A 15862-nucleotide genomic window follows, 5' to 3' on the forward strand; every position below is an offset into this window, starting at 1 on the left:
TTGTTACCATACAGAAACTTCTAATTTCAGTCATTCAAGGGCGCTTAGACTCTTAATAACACTGCTCACATTCCATGAATGAATTGAAATAAAGAGAATTGGGGGTTGGAAAGGTAACTGAGATTATAAATATATAATTTGTTGTAAACGTATCTCCTTTGATATTGCAAAAGGAATTCAAAACCAAGGCAGTGCTCGTATCCAACAAGATTAGGGGTTGAGTGAATAAAATGAAGAGGAAGAAAGAGAGATTTCAAGAAGGCATAGAAGGTGTCAGGTATAAATTGGAAGCTGTGTTCTGTTCCCTAGCATTTGTTACAAGTAGCTTCTCTCTGGTGGTTCAACCTTATTAAAATTTATTAGATCCATTCATTTGATGAGTGGACAATCCAAATGATATTTAATTTAATTTCAGAAAAATATTGCCTTTGAACTTGCAACAGAGCCTAGGTAACATTAATATGGAACCCTGAACTTGATAAATCAAGGTTAATAAAAGCAGGCTACTTCAGATGCTGAAGATCTGAAACAAAAACAAAAAATACTGGAGAAATTCACCAAGCCTGACAGCATTGTTTTGAGTCTGGTATGATTTTACTTTGGTTCCAACAAAGAGTTATATCAGACTCAAAGTGTAATCTTTGTTGCTGTCAGATCCTGCTGAGTTTCTCCAATATTTTTTGCTTTTGAGAAATAGACGTATACAGCAAACAAACAAAAAGCTATGTTGGACCTATATAAAGCGTTAGTTAGCTCTAGTGTCTGTACTTGTGCCGAGTTCTGGGCATCGCACGGTAGGAAGGATGTGAAGGCTTTAGAGAGGTACAGAAGAGATTTCCTGGAATGATTACTAGGATGAGCAAAAACAGTACACACAGAAACTGGAGAAGCTGAGGTTCTCCTTAAAGCAACAAACTGTTTCCAGTGGCTAAAAAGCCAATAATCAGAAGGGATAGATTTGAGGTAGATGGCAGAGGAATCCGAACGCAATGGGAAACTTATTACTTGATAAGTGGTCAGATTTTTGAAATGAACTGCATAAACAGATGATGGATACAGTTTCAGCAGAAGCCATCAAAAAGAAATTAGATAAGCATTTGGAGGGACAATTGCATGTGTATGAAAAACGAGCAAAGGAATGGGAGTAATTTGCCATTTGTCTCTTGCACACGCTCTCACTTCCTACCTGCCACACTCTGCTGGGCAGTATCGGTCGTTGTGTGTTCTCTCAGTCACAGTTGCTTGTGCGCATGCAAGTTTGCCTTCCTGACACTAATTCAGATTGGCTATTACCACATTGGTCTTTACTTTCTAATCACTTTCTAGTTATTTCTGATCACCTTGAAACATTCTCATGGACCCAACAAGGCCTCTGGTCTCAGATTCCCTGTTCTTGGCATTTCGGGGAAAACCTGACATCGCTTTAAGTTTCCTAATTACGTAAATGAGGGATGTTGCTTGCTTCCTGTGAAGGGACACTCTTCATTTTACCCCAAAATCTTGCCATTCAAGTATACGTGATTCTTTATTTTAGGAGGAATAGTATCCTTCCCTTGGAACCAGGAACAACATAATGCTTCCCAAATTCCATAAATATTGCTTTGTCCAGCCCATTCCAAAATTACATCCAGGCCTGAAACTGATGCCGAGCAGATCATCCCAGCTGCTCAGGTGATGCCTGAGGATTGCTTTCAGTCGAGTGTTGGTCCTCATGCTTTGAAAAATGTTTGGCCTTTGCAACACTGGAATTAAACTCTACCTTTAATGTCACATTATTCTTATCACTGGCTATTGGTAAAATGCAGGAGTTGCAGTCATGCAGCAAGAAAACGGACTCTTCGGTCCAACTTGTCATTCCAGTATAGGAGGTACCAGTTAGCCGTGCTGGCCTGGTTAGTTTTCTCTGATTTTTAGTTGCTAATCCAGTGCAAAGGTGGTAATCAATATCAGAGAAGAATTTTGGTTTAACTATACAATAATAATCATAAAGAATGCAGACTGGTTTCTTTACATGTTTTGACGTTGAACAGCCTTGATTCAAAATGTTTGCAGTATCTCTTTTGTTTAGTCTAATGTTATGAAAATAATTCCCATGAAGACAAATGGGACAATAACAGCAAGATAATAGTGATTACATATTTTGGAATATTCTGCAGAAGGACTGGATTAGGTCAGCTAGTACAAGGATGCATATGGGAAAGTCAGAATCTGATTCAGTCCTTTAAAGAGTTCTGATTTTGCTTGAATTTTTTTTAAAATAAGCAGTTGTTTCAGAAAAGAGTATTGAAGACAGATGAGGAATTTCTTCAATCTGGGGTAATGAATTTGTGGCATTCTTAATTCAGAGGGCTGTCAAGACTGGGTCATTAAGTATACCCAAGGCTAAGGTGGACAGATTTATAATCAGTCAGGGAATCAATGGTTATAGCGCAAAGATAGGAGAGTAGAGTTGAGGATAATCGGATGAAACACGAGCTCATTGAATGGCAGAGCAGACTCAATAGGCCGAAAGGCTTGCTTGTGCTCCAGTATCTTCTAGATTGGTGTTATCTTGGATGAAATGAGATAACAGGCCAGCAGACAGGAAACACAGATGGGAATAGATGGGTCTTTTTCTGAATAGCAGGCTGTGACTACTGAGATATTAGAGAGATCGAGCACTAGGACCCAGAATACACAATATATGTTAATAATTTAGATGAGGGAACTAAAAATGATATCGCAACATTTGCAAATGAGTGTGAGCTACGAGGATGATGCAGCAATGCCGCAGTTTGATTTGAACAGAACAAGGGAGTTGGTGAATGCATGACAGGGGTAGTATAATGTGGATAAAAGTGAGGTTATCTATCTTGGTAGCAAAAGCAGGAAGGCAACATTATTATTTGAATAGCTCTAAATTGAGAGAGAGGAACATTTAACAAGACCTGGGTGTTCTTCCGCACTCGTCACTAAAAGTAAGCACATAAAAGTGTGAAATGATTCATTTTGGAAGGTTGAATTTGAATGCAGAATGCAGGGTTAATGGCAAGATTCTCAGCAGAGTAGAGGAACAGAGTGATCTTGGGATTCACGTCCATAGATCCCGTAAACTTGCAACCCAAGTTGATAGGGTTGTAAAGAAGACATCTGTTGTGTTGGTTTTCATTGGCAGGGGAATTGAGCTTAAGAGCCGTGAGGTTATGCTGCAGCTCTGTAAAATTCTGGTTAGACCTCACTTGGGATACTATGTTCAGTTTTGGATACCTCATTACAGAAAAGATGTGGAAGCTTGAGAGAGGGTGCAGAGGAGATTTACCAGGATGCTGCATTGACTGGAGGGCAGGTCTTATGAGGAAAGGTTGAGGGAGCTAGGGCTTTTTTCATTGGAGCGAAGAAGGATGAGAGGTGATTGGAGGATGGCATAGGAGAGATGTCACAGCTGAGTTCTTCACACAAGAGAGTGGTGGGCATGTGGAATGTGCTGCTGACCGCAGCAGTGGAGTCAGATACTTTAGAGACGTTTAAACGACTCTTGGATAGGCACATGGAGGATAGTAAAATGTAAGCTATGCAAGGTAGATTGATTTTAGTAGGATAATAGGTCGGCACAACATCATGGGCTGAAGGGCCTGTACTGCTCTGTTTCTATTTAAATGCAGCATGCAGTAAGGAAGGCAAACTGTATTTTGGCCTTCATAGTGAGATTATACAGTGCATTGGCCAGGCCATACCTGGAATATTGTGTGCAGTTATGACTACATAATTTGAGGAAGGATGTTCTTGCTATGGAGGAAGTGCAATGAAGATTTACTAAATTGATTCCTGGAATGGCAAGACTGATGTTTGAGGAGAGATTGAATGGTTAGGATTGTATTCATTAATGTTTAGAAGAATGAGGCGGATTGTAAAGAAACCTATGAAATTCTATTGGACTAAGCAGATTAAATGCAGGAAGGATGTTTCTGATGGTGAAGTTCTAAACTAGGAGGCATAGTATAAAGATGCGGGATAAATATTTTAGGACTGAATTGAGAAATGTTTTTCAACCAGAATATTGAGCCTGCAGAATTCACGCCCTTTAGAAAGTGGTTGAGATCAAAATATTGTGTTTTCAAGAAAGATTTAGCTAACGCTCTTGTTGCTGAAGAGATCAAGGGATATGGCATGTTGGGTGAGTGGTGGAGAGGCAGGATTAGCTATGATCCGATAGATGGGTGACCACCAGGCAGGCAGGTAATGCAGGAGCCTCCTGTGGCTATTCCCGTCTCAAACAGATGTACTATTGGGAGGGATAGCCTCTCAGAAGTTTGTTCAAGCACCAACCAGACCAGTGGACCACAACTGGCTCTGCTGTAGAGCAAGATGGTGCAAAGCCCAGGTGAGCAATATGGTAAGTGGTTACGCGAATCGTCAGAGAATAGATGGATATGGACTGAATAAGGGCAGAAGGTTTTTTTGTAGTTTTGCTAGGGCATGATGATTGGCGCAGGCTTGAAGGGACAGTTCCTGTGTTGTACTTCTCTCTTGTTCTTTTGAATAACTGTGTAGGTTTGAGGAATCAAATAGTTTACTTTTGCTCCTGTTTTCTATGTTCCTATGAAAGCACTTGAAGAGGCAGAACCCACTTACCTTGCTTTTGAATTCAAATATCTTTTCAAAGTGCAGAACTTCCACTGTAAATAAACTTTTAAGACATGCATGTAAAGATTAAGACAATAATAGTCCAACTACAGTAAAAGATGTACTACTGTTACTATTAATAAAAAAAACCCAAGAAACTCAGCTTTTGATTTGAGCTAAATTTTTGAGTTCTGATCGTTTTAGTCCTTTTGATACTGTAACGGTACTGGCTCTTGGACGTATCTATTGCAAGAGCACTGTCCTATTTAATTTCATCATAACACTCATACTGACACTAACGTCAAATGTATTGTAATGCTAACAGTGAGAAATTATTTAAAACCCAAAGAACTGCAGATGCTGTAAATCAGGAACAAAAACAAAGTTGCTGGAAAAGCTCAGCAGGCCTGATAACACTCTTTTCTCCTCCACAGATGCTAACGTTTCGGGTCCGGTGACCCTTCCTCAGAACTGAGAGAAATTATTTTCAGAGTGAAGCTTTTGCCATGCTATTCCACAAAGGAATAGTTGTCGTTTTGAAATAATTCCATCAGCTGGCATTTTGTATGCTCTTAACTTGGAGCTTGAACCTAGGAATAACAAACTCTGAAAGTTGTCAATTTCAAAGTAAATTATTAATTGTAATGAAAAGCTTTTCAAAAACAAAAATAAAAGTAATGCTCCTTTTTGAGCTGATAACAGCATGCATTTGTTATCGAGAATAAAATGCACCAAGTTTCTGATTATATTTTAAATGCTAATCTGTCCTCTATAAAGGTAATTAACGCATCACAGCAGATTACATAAAAACTAAAAGTAATTAAATGTCTATGCAGGATGAATGCCTTGACTAGTATAATTAAAATGTATTTATATAAGATTTATTTTTATAAATGTCTTTATAAAATATATTTAGAAACATTTCAAACAATCTGTTGTACATGAGCTGTTATGAACTTTCTTTGAATAATTTAGACAATAAGCAAGTACTAACACACTACAATCAGTTATTGGCATTTGAGCATTTCTGAGCCTAGATTTGGACCTGGAATTTCTTTTTAGGTTTATTAAGTGGAAAGCAAGTGTTTTGTAGCTTCTGAAATGCACACTTGAATTGTGACCAGGTTTACAGTGGAAATAAGATAACAAAGTGTGAAGCTGGATGAGCACAGCAGGCCAAGCAGCATCTGAGGAGCACAAAAGCTGAAATTTCGGGCCTAGACCCTTCATCAGAGAGAAACAAGGATGAAGTTTGCGATCTGAAGTGAAGTGAGGGAAAGTAAGGGTGCAAAGGCTATTTTAAAGACCTACATCAGTTTTTGGGGATAGTAACCTATATCACATTATCGTTCTATCCCCTTACTTCCTGCCTATTCTCCATAGCACTCAATACCTAATGAATGATCTTGAGGACACGTAGTAACAGTTGAAGGTGTGTAAGACAAAAAATCTTTAACAAAGTAATAAATCTGTTATGTAAACCTCTGTATTTGACATTGCAAACAAAGTCTTTAGCCCCATAGAAAATATCTTTAATCCCATAAGCACCATTCATCCTTTCCAGGTACCATTGTCAAACAGGGGCATTATTGTCCGTAGGCTTATGTTGCTCTATGATAATGGATCATACTGAAGAGAAACAAAAATCTGAAAGAACTATAGATGCTGGAAGTCAGAAACAAACAAAAACACAAATTTCTGGAAAATTTTAGCAGGTTTGGCAGCATCTGTGGAGAGAAATCAGAGTTATTGTTTCAGGTTTTGTGATCCTTCTTCAGACCTGATGGTAGCTAGGAAAATAATTTTTTTTTAATACAGAAGTTGGGAGTTGAGGGTAGGGTGTAACCAGTTGGTGGAGTTAGAGCCTAAAGAGAGTTCGACAGACAAAGGATCAATTAAAAGTCAATTTGGGGAAATGAATACCTGATAAAGGGAGCCATTAGCAGCTGACAATGGGTTGTGTGTGGTTTTGTGTGCTATGTCCTTACCGTAACTCCCATTTACCAGGCCGTGTCTTCACATGGGCTTCTACCATACACAACCCATTGTTAGCTACTAATAGCCCCATTAGAAGCTGTTTATTCCACTGACTGACGTTTAACCACTCCTTTGTCTGTCCAGTTGTTCTTCTGTCTCCTTTAGCCTCTATTTCTGCCAAATGTTTACTGTCCCCCACCCCCCACCTCACCTTCTGTATAAACATCAACCTTTTCTTAGCTACCATCAGTTCTGAAGATGGGTCATTGGTCTCTCCACAGATGCTGCCAGACTTGCTAAGTGTTTTCTTGAGGTAGCTAACCACAAGTACCTCCCTTTCTTGCTACCTGCCGTTAGTGTGGAAGGATTCAGAAGCAAGTCAGGTTTCCTGACTTGAACTGTTTTTTTTTAATCTGCTGTGAGAAACAATTCTGACTCAAAGTGTTTGGAGGAGCAGACAACAATGGTGGAGTACTTCCAATAAATTATGGTCCCAAATAGGGTATCCATTTTTTAAAAGCATTTTATTTTCAGAGGAAGTCTAGGCAGAGGAGCTCCTGTGTAGAGCTGACAAGATAGCCATAGTTTTGGAAGCATGACCTTCTGATGTCAGGCAAAATAACAATCTGGGCTATTACAGATATTGTATAGTGGAAATTTCCTAATTGACCTCTGCAGGATGGATCCTGCAAACTTTCTGATACTAAATATTCACTACCCTCTATCTGTACCATGTAGAAGAATGAGGGCAATGCTTACGTAAAAGCACCACTATTTGCAAGTTCCCTTCCAAGTCTGTCAGCAACCTGATTTTAAACTTTTCTTGCACTGTTATTCGATCAAAATCCTGGAGATCCTTCCCTAACAGCACTATGGATGTATTTACATTTACATGGACTGTATTTTCAGGAAGTTGGCTCACCACCACCACCACAAAGGCACTGCGGATGGAGGGATGCTACCTTGGTCAGCAATGCCTGTATCCTGCAAAAGCATTAATGAAAGTGAATCAAATGAGTAATCATTCAAATGTTCTGTTGTTCAAACTCAATTATTCAGCATAACTATGTGAAACATAAAATACATACCTTCAATTACTTAGAACCACCTTATAAACAGTATTAACAGTACCTGATCAGTAAGCTTGTTGACTTGTTTGAGTTAGTTTAGCGGGCATCCTGGGTTCAGTTGTTGTAATGGGCATATATTTTAACATTTTGTGCTGCACTGTTGTCATTATATAGTAACCTGTACGTGAAATATCTTTTCGTCATTAATATATTACAAAGTAAGTGAGGTGTGTTAAATGTCTTGCTTCCCCTTTTGGAGGATGCTTTTACCTGGGTTGGGTTATGTTCAAACTTTGTGCCTTTGAGTAGTAATTATATAGTTTATATATAATCATACATGACATATATTTCGAAGGAAATGATTGGATATAAACTTAAGTCTACGGGTGGTATCAATTTGCTAATGAACAGGAGGGAAAAATCATTCTTCTGCCATGTACAGTAGGTAGAATGCGTACCATATGAACATTCAAGGGTCTTTGGGATGTGCTGTAAGGTTATTAGAGCTATTAGAGATTAGATTAGATTCCCTACAGTGTGGAAACAGGCCCTTTAGCCCAACAAGTTCACACTGCCCTTTTGGAGCATACCACCCAGACCCATCCCCCTATAACCCCCACACCCTGAACACTATGGGCAATTTAGCACGGCCAATTCACCACCTAGCCTACACGTCTTTGGACTGTGGGAGGAAACCGGACCACCTGGAGGAAACCCATGCAAACACGAGGAGGATGTGCAAACTCCGTACAGACAGTTGCCCGAGGCTGGAATTGAACCTGGGTCCCTGGCGCTTTGAGGCTGCAGTGCTAACCACTGAGCCACCGTCCCGCCCCTAGAGTGAAGCCAATGTAATGTCACTGAACCATCTTGTTGAATTCAGGTTACCTGATACTGTGTGATTTGATTAATTGTGATGAGGATTTTCTTACCGAGTTGATGCTCGTAGTATAAATTGAAACCATTATCAGAGCAGCCCCTGAAAAGTATGAAATGACATGTTCCTAATTATAGAGATGAAAGATTAAATCAAATGACTTATAGATTTTTAGAGTCTGTTCTTCATTTCATTTTTGTTAAAAGAAAACCAAACCAAAAAATCATTAAACAGCCCTCGTGTAATCAAGGGTTAGAACTGTTGATGCTGTCCTCATTCATCCCTTTTTGTTATGGTATTTTTGTTTACAAGGAATCCTATCCTTTATTTTGTTTTCAAGTACTAGCCAACTGCTAATAATGAGTGCAAAAATGAAGGGTATCATAGACTGAATAATAACTAATGAAAGTTGAAAATTAGGGACACGTGTTGGCATCAGAAATTTGTTGGCTTTTTTGTGTGTTGGTGCGTGGTGTTTTACATGAACGATACGGGTAAATAAACTGGTCATGAAAATATATTTTAAGAGCAAAAGTTGAATGATATCAAGGCAGTTTTTTTTTAAACAACTATTTTGTGAATGCATTCATTTCAGTGTGTTATGTAAGTAGAGGATATGGATATAGCTGTATTATTTGACTGTGATAGGGAATTTAAGCTCCATCTGATGGTATGGTAGGAAATCTGCTGGCTGACTTAATATTGGAATGCTATTCATGTGCCAGTTAGAAATATGAATATCCTACAAAGAAAGCAATATGCAGCTTTATTGAATTGTAAGTATAATAAATACAACAATCTTAGTGTAACTACTGAAGTTTTTATTTTAAAAAGCAAAATGATACAGGTTTAATAAATAAAAAAACCCAAAGAACTGAGGATGCTGTAAATCAGGAACAAAAACAAAGTTGCTGAAAAAGCTCAGACGGTCTGGCAGCATCCGTGAGGAAAAATCTGAGTTCGTGTTTCAGATCAGAACGGAGGAAGGGTCACTGGACCTGAAGCATTCACTCTGATTTTTCCTTCACAGATGCTGCCATACCTGCTGAGCTATTCCAGCAACTTTGTTTTTGTTCCTGATTTAATAAATGGCTAAGAACTCATTTTAGTTATTGCACCATTTAATCCAGTAGCTCGCTGTTTGAAAGGATGCTAGGGATAGGAACCCTCATGCCATTTTTCACAGTACTCAAGTGTTCACTTGTAATGCCATTATGTATGAGGTTCTGTAAAGTTGGAGCAGGCTGATGACTGCTTGTGGCTGGTATGAATGCACTGGAACATATTGGCAGTTTCCTGTTTCTGCATATCTCTGGTTCATACAGTATTGCTTTGTTTTAGACTTTGCAGTATCACTTGTGAGGACAAGCAATATAATTTTTAGGACAAGCACCACAGAATTCTGGCTTATGACTTCTGTTTTTGTGGAATGTTTGAAGAGAACATAGTTTTATTTTTTTTTTAACATTACATTAGTTCCAAGTTGAAGACAAAGTTGAAACCATTTCTGGGATAAACAAATAGATTTTTATTCCCCACTCTGTCTGGAGTATTGCATGTTTTTGTTAATTTCTGTGAGCTTTATGAGAAGCATGTAGCTCAAGACAATTGATTTGGTTCTGCTTTCTGTTATTCTTTTTTTGTCTCGATAAATGATAATACATTCTGTAGCACCTCTGTGAAGAACACTACTGAATTTTATCCTTTTGATCTTGTTTGTGTTTGATACACAAGTTAAATTTTCATGTGATTTTTTAAAAAAGATTTTCATCATTTCAGTTGAAAACTGACTGAGTGGGTTGTAAAGATAAAGGAGTGATTTTATGGTTACAAATAGTCAATTCTTTTGTAGCCTTTAAACACTGGGTCCAAAACAACGGAGCATTCAGAATCCTTAAAATACACTTGACCTTTTTAAACTGTAAAGGTCTTGACGTTTTGTAATATTGGTTGCTCAATCTGTTCTCACCAGCTGTTTAAAAATACTTTGTTTTGATGAAAATAGTTTACCAAGCAAAGAATAGAATACAGCGGCTACAAATGTATTGGAGGCAGAGTGCAATTTTCTGTTCGAAAATAGGCAAAAGTCTATGTAAATGTTGATTTTTGTTTGAATGTTCTGTCATTTTGCTCACCCATAATTCCATAAATTACATGCCACTGTCTTGTAATCTTAATAACTGGGACAGCTTTATCATATTTTCACCCAACTCTGAATTATGAACTATGAAGGGTCTAGGCCCGAAACGTCAGCTTTTGTGCTCCTGAGATGCTGCTTGGCCTTCTGTGTTCATCCAGCTTCACACTTTGTTATCTAAATTAAATTCTTTGAGTTCTTTCTGAGGTTATGTATTTTATACATATATATGAACAGCCTTGCGATGTGCACCTGTTTATTGCCCTTTTTTGGTTTAGTTATAACCCACACAAGAACTAACATTTTAAAGGTGTGTACTACCCATGCTTTCTCTTTGTTCAGGTGACTTTGTGATGAGAATCCAGAATTGATTGCAGATCTCAGACAACCTTCTATATGTATCAGTGCTTAAGATTGGATGATAAATACAGTCTGTTTATTGCTGAGTTATAGTACTGAATTTAAGCTCCTTTGTGCATCATTGATTCATCAAAACTGTAGACCCAGTCAGAGCTTCACAAATTCTGGTTTCACACAGGAGCTAATATTGTCTATTATGAAAAGATACCAGGCCAAAGTTCCCATAAATAATTCTGGCTGTGTTTTCATTGTCCAGTTGCTGCAACCTATAATTTAACATCCTATTTATAATATTGTCTAAGAATGTGAGCCATGCCGTTTGTTCCTTTGTTCATAATGAATAGCAACAGAAGTCTGTAACTGAATCCAGTTGACTGTTCAGCGTTATAACTTCTTCGCCTTGTTTCATATTTCACACATTTTAGATCATTTCGGTTTTAATTTAAAGGCAGTATTTGCTGACACCTGCAAATGTGGGTAACTACACATTAGCACTAATTTGGAAATGTATGTTTGCACAATTTCACAAAACATTTATATGTAAGTGCAGCACTGCATGTGCATGTATGCTTTTGAAATGGGGTCCATTTGTGGAGAGGGAGGCTGCAGGATTCCTTGTCATCCATATCCCACATGACCTCTTGGGTCCAAATCTCCTCTTATCTCCCCAACCCTTACCAGGTCCTGATCCCACCCAACCATCTCTACTTCCAGCGAGTTTTGAGAAGATTTGTAGCTCAGGCTGAGGTTCTGGATGTGAGTTTGCTCGCTGAGCTGGAAGGTTAGTTTTCAGACGTTTCGTCACCATTCTAGGTGACATCATCAGTGAGCTTCCGACAAAGCGCTGGTGTTATGTCCCGCTTTCTATTTATCTGGTTAGGTTTCCTTGGGTTGGTGATGTCATTTCCTGCATTGATGTCATTTCCTGTTCTTTTTCTCAGGGGGTGGTAGATTGATTTGGAGCCAATGTGTTTGTTGATGGAGTTCCGGTTGGAATGCCATGCTTCTAGGAATTCTCGTGCGTGTCTCTGTTTGGTTTGACCTAGGATGGATGTGTTGTCCCAATCCAAAGTGGTGTCCTTCCTCATCTGTATGTAAGGATACGAGTGATAGTGGGTCATGAAAGCATGGCATTCCAACCGGAACTCCATCAACAAACACATTGATTTGGAGCAAATCTACCATCCCTGGAGTAAAAGAACAGGAAATGACATCACCAATGCAGTAAATGACATCACCAACCCAAGGAAACCTAACCAGATAAATAGAAAGCGGGACATAACACCAGCGCTTTGTCGGAGGCTCACTGATGATGTTACCTAGAATGGTGACGAAACATCTGAAAACTAACCTTCCAGCTCAGCGAGCAAACTCACATCCAGAATCTCTACCTCCACTTTCCCCAGGTCCTGATCTCTCCCACCACCCTATCTTTGCCCAGGCCCCGAACTCTCTCCTGCTTTGTGGCCCATTTCCCCTGAAACTGTTTGTACGCATACGTGTGATTAAAAATGACTCAGAGAACGTGTGCTCCAGGAAAAGCAAAAATGCTGGAAATACTTAGAAGGTTCTAATGAAACACTGTGACCTCCTGAAGCATTATAACTGCTTCTCTCACCAGCAGTCCTGTTGATTTTTTTTTTCCTAGTGTTTTTCATTTTTATTTCAAATCTCCAATGTCAGTACTTTGCTTTTGCACCATTTATAGTGCCCCATTCCTCCAGTAGCTAAATGAACTGTTTCTATAATTGCATTATTGTTAATTATAACTACAATTGAACAAATGTTTTTGTAATTCCGTTTTTGAATTTTCTAAAATCTCTGGCACCAATCTTTAGGTTTAATTCATATGTTCCTTGTTTTTACATAAGTGTTTGAATTTTACACTGTTTGAAGTGATAATGGCCAAGAATTTTTAGAATCATTGACAGTGAGTTGTCAGAAATCGTAACTCCTTTGGCCTGATCACTGCTCAGGATTAGTAATTTTCATGTGCTTCGGTTTCTGATAGGCTCTCTGAAAAACCTTTAATGTCATTGACCATTACACCATCTTCATGGCACCACTGCAGCTTAATGCTTGTAGTAGCCTTTAAATAATGTTAATATCAGTTGTGTATAGTAATATCAGTTGCGTACAGTGTGTTCTCTTCGCAGAAATCCCTAAATTGCAATAACTCTGCTTTCTTTGAGGTCACTAATGAATGTCCTTACTTTGCCACTGACTGCAAGGTCTCAGCGACTATTTCCATTTATATAGCACCAAAGAGCTTCACAAAATAATTCTATGAAGTGATGCGAAAGTTCCTATGTGAACAATTTTTAAGTTACAGAATAACAATTGTTAATGTATAATGATGCTCTTTCTACCCAAAAGAAATGTACAGCACGTACAGACACTGTAGAGAACAAGTTGGATTATTTCTGTGAATTCTAAACTTTTAATTTCATGCACTGTTTCCTAAATGTGAGATGCAGTTGTGAAGTACATTCCTTTAATAAGTAGAGTGATGCACTATGTTCTCATTGAAATTCTTGATTCTAAAATGTGCTGAAAAATTAATAATACTTGGCCTTATGTTGATTTTTAAATAATTTAAAGCAGAATTTTTCGTAAATATGAAATTTATGACTTGAAGCATTTTTAGGTACTTGGATGCAATTTAAACACTTCGTAAAAATAGCAAAGTTGCTTGAAGTGAATTTTTGATAGTGATTTATCTGTAATGTTGAAGGAAAAATGTTCATTTATATGTAAAATATTCAACTTGTACTTTTGACAAACTGTTTATAATGCTCTTCATAGTTGATTATTATCCTGTCAGGCTCATCATTAATTGCCTACAAAGATCACTTCCTTCCTTTTCTCACACCTCTATACTGAGCAATTTATCAACCTCAATGGATCAGGTTTTTATGTTGTGATTTTTGTGAAACCATCAACTTAACTCGTTAATTCTTTGAAACAGATGAATAACTTCCGCACTTCACATGTACAAAGTTACAGGATGATTTTGGTGATATCGTGCTTCAGCATTGGGCATGTGTTGAGAGCTCCTAAGACTCCAGTTATTTAGAAATCATTGAAATGATGAAAACTTAGCCTCACTGTATGCTACTAAATACCCAGCAAGGAACAACTTTTTCAAGATTTTCACAAAGTGCACAATTACTGCAAAAAATTTCTCTCTCTTTTTCTTTTTCTTGCTCTCGCGCTCTCTCTCTTCTCCCACTGAAAGTTTAACATTATGTATCCCAAAAGTCACTATTTTGACCAGAAAGTCTGCATTTTCTAAAAAGAATTGAAGATATTTTAGCTTCTCTCTTAGTCGTATGTGTACATCTGAGTCATTTATTTTACTATCTGTAAAGTTTAAAACTGCAAAGAATTTGGTGTGTTTTGATTCCTGGTTTGCTTTCTGTGGGAATATTTCAATATGATTGGCTGCTTCACCTGCTTAATGACATCGCTTCTGGACACCTAAAAGATTCCCTAGGTTTCGCATCCAAAAATAAATGTCAAGATAGAGGAAGTCTGTACCACAGATATTGAGAATCTGCTGGACAGCTTTCTTTGAGCCCAGCAATGTGCACCTTTGTTTCACTGCTGACCTCGGTCAAGTCCCATAAGTTCACGTTTTACTGTGACTTTTTGACTGTCTTTTCTGAATTTTACCTTGTAAACCATCACTTCTCTGTAAGCTGTCCTACTTGTGTTTACGTCGACCACTCCTTATGGTAGTAATTTCTACTTTCTCGACACTATCTATAAAGAGGAAAAAAATGCATCACTTTCCCCTTAGTGTTTTTTAAGCTGTTTAAAGCTTCAGTTGTTTAATTAATTTAGAACACCTCTGATTTTAACACAGTTTTCAGGGTTTTCGTGTCAGTCTCTCGATGTCGAAATCTAAATTATTGATCTATATATTGAACTGGTCCCAACTCTAAACTATACTTAGGAAAAAAAAGTCCTATAACTCCACTGTTTTCTGCTTTCAGGTCAATTGTTAATCAAGCTTTTTTGTCCTACCTTTCCCAATTAATCTTCTCCAATAATCCCATCTGTACATTGTTTCAATTGATTACATCCGATTGATAGACTTAATATGTCGGAGTTAGATGATGTTTACTTTGATAAGTAGATTTAAAAGAAAGATTTTTTTAAATGGTAAGAAAATTTTTAAGACTGATGTTCAGAATAATTTAACTGGGTCCGACCCATCTCCTGCACTTCCGCCCTCGCCCCCTCTCTTCCCTCCCGCAACAATGATAAGGTTCCCCTTGTTCTTAAATACCATCCCTCCAGTATTCTCATACAGAAGATCATCAGTCGCATTTCTGCCACCTCCAGCAAGATGCTACCACCAGACATACATTTCCCTCCCATTCCTTGCCTACCTTACATGGGGCCCATTCCCTCTGGGACATCATGATCCTGAAACGTAAGCCTTCCTGCTCCTCTGATGCTGCTTGACCTGATGAGTTCATCCAGCTCTACACCTTGTTATCTGAGACCTTGTTATCTCACAGTCTGAAATTACACACTACCTGTTGTTAGCCACTAATAGTCCTCATTAACAACTATTCACCATGACAGCCAGATTGTTATCAATTCCTTTGTCTTCCCATCTGTTCTCTCTCTCGGGGCTCTATCCCCAGCTATCATTTACTCCTTACACCCTTGTTCTTCTCTTCAACCCCCCCACCCCCCAAAAACACTCTACCTTCTGCTTTATGAACTGACATTTTCCCAGCTACCATCAGTTCTGAGGGTCACTGGACCAGAAACATTAACTCTGATTTGATTTGTTCTTCACAGATGCTGTCAGACCCATTGATC

The 15862-nt window shown here is 38.3% G+C and overlaps 1 protein-coding gene across 5 annotated transcripts in view; it reads left to right on the forward strand.

Moving 5' to 3' along the window:
* The window catches only part of LOC125462244 (E3 ubiquitin-protein ligase MGRN1-like), a 149119-nt gene that overhangs the window by 68237 nt on the left and 65020 nt on the right, over positions 1–15862 (forward strand). The window lies entirely within an intron of this gene.

Source organism: Stegostoma tigrinum, chromosome 23 (assembly GCF_030684315.1).
Source record: "Stegostoma tigrinum isolate sSteTig4 chromosome 23, sSteTig4.hap1, whole genome shotgun sequence".
Classification (NCBI taxonomy): domain Eukaryota; kingdom Metazoa; phylum Chordata; class Chondrichthyes; order Orectolobiformes; family Stegostomatidae; genus Stegostoma; species Stegostoma tigrinum.